This window comes from Xenopus tropicalis, chromosome 10, assembly GCF_000004195.4.
Source record: "Xenopus tropicalis strain Nigerian chromosome 10, UCB_Xtro_10.0, whole genome shotgun sequence".
Taxonomy (NCBI): Eukaryota; Metazoa; Chordata; class Amphibia; order Anura; family Pipidae; genus Xenopus; species Xenopus tropicalis.
Genome location: NC_030686.2, coordinates 50,411,390 through 50,417,516, shown reverse-complemented (window position 1 = coordinate 50,417,516; position 6,127 = coordinate 50,411,390).

Sequence of the window (6,127 nt, the reverse complement as noted above, 5' to 3'; positions counted from 1 at the left end):
GCGATGGCATTGATACAAAAGTTATATTTTCTTTTATTGTGCAAAAAAACTATTTTCTGCTGCAGTTCCCCTTTAACATATTTTAATTTGTGTCATTTGGGCCAAATTCCTTGGGTTATTAATACAAAATATTGGGATTTATGATATACATTTGGGATTTTACCCTGTTATGAGAGCTTTATGCGGAAACCACTGGTATATCTGTCTATGATCTGTCTTCTCAGGGAATCTGAGCCCAATTTATACAGTATTGCCAGTCCAGGCTGCATAGTTATATTGGTAGGGGGCCATGGGTTATTCTGGGAAGGTGGTAAGGGGGAAGTAGTGGACTGTGGGTAGTTTTGGGGATGAATTAGGGGGCCCTGGGTTTTTCTGGGAATGTGGTAGGGGGCATTAGGGGGCCCTGGGTTTTTTCTGGGAATGTGGTAGGGGGAATTAGGGGGCCCTGGGTTTTTCTGGGAATGTGGTAGGGGGAATTAGGGGGCCCTGGGTTTTTCTGGGAATGTGGTAGGGGGCATTAGGGGGCCCTTGGTTTTTTCTGGGAATGTGGTAGGGGGAATTAGGGGGCCCTGGGTTTTTCTGGGAATGTGGTAGGGGGAATTAGGGGGCCATGGGTTGTTCTGGGATGTTGGTAAGGGGCATTAGGGGGCCATGGGTTGTTCTGGGACATTGGTAAGGGGCATTAGGGGGCCATGGGTTGTTCTGGGACATTGGTAAGGGGCATTAGGGGGCCATGAGTTGTTCTGGGACGTTGGTAGGGGGCATTAGGGGGCCATGAGTTGTTCTGGGACGTTGGTAGGGGGCATTAGGGAGCCATGGGTTGTTCTGGGACATTGGTAGGGGGCATTAGGGGGCCATGGGTTGTTCTGGGACGTTGGTAGGGGGCATTAGGGGGCCATGAGTTGTTCTGGGACATTGGTAGGGGGCATTAGGGAGCCATGGGTTGTTCTGGGACGTTGGTAGGGGGCATTAGGGGGCCATGAGTTGTTCTGGGACGTTGGTAGGGGGCATTAGGGGGCCATGAGTTGTTCTGGGACATTGGTAGGGGGCATTAGGGGGCCATGGGTTGTTCTGGGACGTTGGTAGGGGGCATTAGGGAGCCATGGGTTGTTCTGGGACATTGGTAGGGGGCATTAGGGAGCCATGGGTTGTTCTGGGACATTGGTAGGGGGCATTAGGGGGCCATGAGTTGTTCTGGGACGTTGGTAGGGGGCATTAGGGAGCCATGGGTTGTTCTGGGACGTTGGTAGGGGGCATTAGGGGGCCATGGGTTGTTCTGGGACGTTGGTAGGGGGCATTAGGGGGCCATGAGTTGTTCTGGGACATTGGTAGGGGGCATTAGGGAGCCATGGGTTGTTCTGGGACGTTGGTAGGGGGCATTAGGGGGCCATGAGTTGTTCTGGGACGTTGGTAGGGGGCATTAGGGGGCCATGGGTTGTTCTGGGACGTTGGTAGGGGGCATTAGGGGGCCATGAGTTGTTCTGGGACGTTGGTAGGGGGCATTAGGGGGCCATGAGTTGTTCTGGGACATTGGTAGGGGGCATTAGGGGGCCATGGGTTGTTCTGGGACGTTGGTAGGGGGCATTAGGGAGCCATGGGTTGTTCTGGGACATTGGTAGGGGGCATTAGGGGGACATGGGTTGTTCTGGGACGTTGGTAGGGAGCATTAGGGGTCCATGGGTTGTTCTGGGTAGGTGGTAGGGGGGCAATAGGGGACTGTTGGTAGTTCTGAGAAGGTGGTAGGGGGCAGGGGGGCAGGTTGCAGATTTTGCCCTTGCTCCCACAGGTGCCTAGTTCTGTTTCTGGACCCTTCTAGTAATAGGGGCTCCATATTTACATGACTTCCTCCAATCCTTCCCGTGCTCCTGTATCCTTCCCAGGGTGCATTTCTGCCGGCAGCCTTAATATCCGGCATTGTGCCCCAGGCCCCCATGCACTGTGTGTGTATCACTGTATATATATTATATATGTATATGGGGAGAGGGGTGTGTGGCTGTGGGTCTGGGGGAACCTCATTTATTTAATTTCTGTTGCAGTTCCCACTCCTTGGGGCAGTTACAGGGATGTGTGTTTGGCAGTGAAAGGGTGGCTTTTCCCTCTGTTTGTTCTCCTGATTAGGCACCAGCTGGGGGCTCCTTACCCCCCAATGCAAGCAGCAGTTGGACAGAGGGCTGACCTATAATCAGGTAGGGGTATGTGTGGATCTCAGTGCCACTAACTATTGGGCTGTAAATGAGTTTACTGGTGCGGCCGGGCATTAGGGGAGTGGATGGGACTCCCATGGGTGAGAGCTCAGTGAGTATGCTATGGAGCGGCCTTTAGAGACAGCCCTGCCTGTGCCACCTGTTGCCCCTAAATCTATTATATATATATATTCTGCCCCAGGCTCGTGTTCCTACATCATCCCATGTGTATGCGGAATTGCTCCAGGGGATAAGAAAGGAAAGCCTGGCATTAATCAGAGGCACAATAATCCCCGGCATTAAAGTGCTCCGCGGGCCGCCCTGCCCATTCCTTAGCATTCATGTTTTGTCTCCTTACAGCCCCTATCCGCTTGCGCTTTATCTTTTCATAGATGCCCTTTCCTGGGGGGGGCGCTGAGCAGATGCAACGCGGAATGTCAGCCAGGTGCCAGAGATTTAAGTAAATGTCAAGGAATGGTTTGAGCTCCTATGTGTTTGCCCTGCTATTATCTGCCCCTGTGCCCCACTCTTATCCACCCCTGTGCCCCACTATTATCCACCCCTGTGCCCCACTCTTATCCACCCCTGTGCCCCACTCTTATCCACCCCTGTGCCCCACTCTTATCCACCCCTGTGCCCCACTCTTATCCACCCCTGTGCCCCACTCTTATCCACCCCTGTGCCCCACTCTTATCCACCCCTGTGCCCCACTATTATCCGCCCCTGTGCCCCACTCTTATCCGCCCCTGTGCCCCACTCTTATCCACCCCTGTGCCCCACTCTTATCCGCCCCTGTGCCCCACTATTATCCACCCCTGTGCCCCACTCTTATCCGCCCCCTGTGCCCCACTCTTATCCACCCTGTGCCACTCTTATCCGCCCCTGTGCCCCACTCTTATCCACCCCTGTGCCCCACTCTTATCCACCCCTGTGCCCCACTCTTATCCGCCCCTGTGCCCCACTCTTATCCACCCCTGTGCCCCACTCTTATCCACCCCTGTGCCCCACTATTATTCGCCTCTGTGTCCCACTTCTATCTGACCCTGTGCCCCACTCTTATCCGCCTCTGTGTCCCACTTCTATCTGCCCCTGTGCCCCACTCTTATCCGCCCCTGTGCCCCATTCTTATCCGCCTCTGTGTCCCACTTCTATCTGCCCCTGTGCCCCACTCTTATCCGCCCCTGTGCCCCACTCTTATCTGACCCTGTACCCTGCTGTTATCCGCCCCTGTACCCCACTCTTATCTGCCCCTGTAACCTGCTGTTATCCGCCCCTGTGCCCCACTCTTATCCGCCACTGTGCCCCACTCTTATCCGCCCCTGTAATCTTCTCTTATCCGCCCCTGTGCCCCACTCTTATCCGCCACTGTACCCTGCTCTTATCTGCCCTGGGCCCCACTCTTATCCGCCCCTGTAATCTTCTCTTATCCGCCCCTGTGCCCCACTCTTATCCGCCCCTGTACCCTGCTCTTATCCGCCACTGTGCCCCACTCTTATCCGCCCCTGTAATCTTCTCTTATCCGCCCCTGTGCCCCACTCTTATCCGCCACTGTGCCCCACTCTTATCCTCCCCTGTAATCTTCTCTTATCCGCCCCTGTGCCCCACTCTTATCCTCCTCTGTACCCTGCTCTTATCTGCCCTGGGCCCCGCACTTTTCTGCCCCTGAGCCCCACTCTTATCCTCCTCTGTACCCTGCTCTTATTTGCCCTGGGCCCCACACTTTTCTGCCCCTGAGCCCCACTCTTATCCTCCTCTGTACCCTGCTCTTATCTGCCCTGGGCCCCACTCTTATCCTACTCTGTACCCTGCTCTTATCCGCCCCTGGGCCCCACTCTTATCCTACTCTGTACCCTGCTCTTATCTGCCCTGGGCCCCACTCTTATCCTACTCTGTACCCTGCTCTTATCCGCCCCTGGGCCCCACTCTTATCCTACTCTGTACCCTGCTCTTATCCGCCCCTGGGCCCCACTCTTATCCTACTCTGTACCCTGCTCTTATCCGCCCCTGGGCCCCACTCTTATCCTACTCTGTACCCTGCTCTTATCCGCCCCTGGGCCCCACTCTTATCCTACTCTGTACCCTGCTCTTATCCGCCCCTGGGCCCCACTCTTATCCTCCTCTGTACCCTGCTCTTATCCGCCCCTGGGCCCCACTCTTATCCTACTCTGTACCCTGCTCTTATCCGCCCCTGGGCCCCACTCTTATCCTACTCTGTACCCTGCTCTTATCCGCCCCTGGGCCCCACTCTTATCCTACTCTGTACCCTGCTCTTATCTGCCCTGGGCCCCACTCTTATCCTACTCTGTACCCTGCTCTTATCCGCCCCTGGGCCCCACTCTTATCCTACTCTGTACCCTGCTCTTATCCGCCCCTGGGCCCCACTCTTATCTGCCCTGGGCCCCGCACTTTTCTGCCCCTGGGCCCCACTCTTATCTGCCCTGGGCCCCGCACTTTTCTGCCCCTGGGCCCCACTCTTATCTGCCCTGGGCCCCGCACTTTTCTGCCCCTGGGCCCCACTCTTATCCTCCTCTGTACCCTGCTCTTATCTGCCCCTGGGCCCCACTCTTATCCTCCTCTGTACCCTGCTCTTATCTGCCCTGGGCCCCACTCTTATCCTCCTCTGTACCCTGCTCTTATCTGCCCTGGGCCCCGCACTTTTCTGCCCCTGAGCCCCACTCTTATCCTCCTCTGTACCCTGCTCTTATCTGCCCTGGGCCCCGCACTTTTCTGCCCCTGGGCCCCACTCTTATCCTCCTCTGTACCCTGCTCTTATCTGCCCTGGGCCCCACACTTTTCAGCCCCTGGGCCCCGCACTTTTTAGCCCCTGGGCCCCACACTTTTCTGCCCCTGGGCCTGGCTCTTATCTCCCAGTGTGTAAGGGGCAGGATTATATAAAGAAGAGATGGGAGCGAGTTGCTATTACTCGGGCTGTGCACTGTCGGTTCTCACTCTATAAACACTCACTCCCAGCTTTAATCCTCAGTGCCTTATTATAGAAGCTTTTATGAGAGATAAATTAAGGAGATGAAAGAGCAAATGAGTCGGTGATTATGAGCTGCTGGTCCTGGTCCAGGAATGAGTCCCTTCCCTGTAAGTGAGGCCGGTACTGACCCATAGGAGTCTGTATGTGTATGGGCTGTATCCAGCTGCGCTGGGGCTAATCCTCTAAATGCCCCAAGTCATAAAGCAAAAGTGCCCTGGCTGCCATTGTGCCATCATCACCCTCCTGCTAATCAGGGAGACACCATGTGACGGGCCCAGAGAATCTCCGCCACATGTTTCCTGTATGAGCAGCGAGCCCATTTGGGGCCCAGTAACCGGATCCGGCCCGTGTTGCTCAGAGGTCAAGTAGGAGAGAAAAGACAATGCTGGGCATTTGGGACCAGAGCCGGGGTATAAGTGGGTCCCGGCAGCCCGTCACTCACCGCCCTCTGCACCAATTAACTTCATGCTTTCTATGAAAGGAGAAGACATTTCTCAGGGGGGTGCCGGCGGCATAGAAGACATACTACATTATTATGGGGGGGTCAGCATTATTATGGGGGGGCTCAGTGCATTATTATGGGCAGGGGCTCAGTGCATTATTATGGGGGGCTCTGCATTATTATGGGGGGGGCACTGCATTATTATTGGGGGGCTCAGTGCATTATTATGGGGAGGGGCTCAGTGCATTATTATGGGGGGGCTCTGCATTATTATGGGGGGGCTCTGCATTATAATGGGGGGGCACTGCATTATTATGGGGAGGCTCTGCATTATTATGGGGGGGCACTGCATTATTATGGGGAGGCTCTGCATGATTATGGGGGGGCACTGCATTATTATGGGGGGGCACTGCATTATTATGGGGAGGCTCTGCATTATTATGGGGGGGCACTGCATTATTATGGGGAGGCTCTGCATGATTATGGGGGGGCTCTGCATTATTATGGGGGGGGCACTGC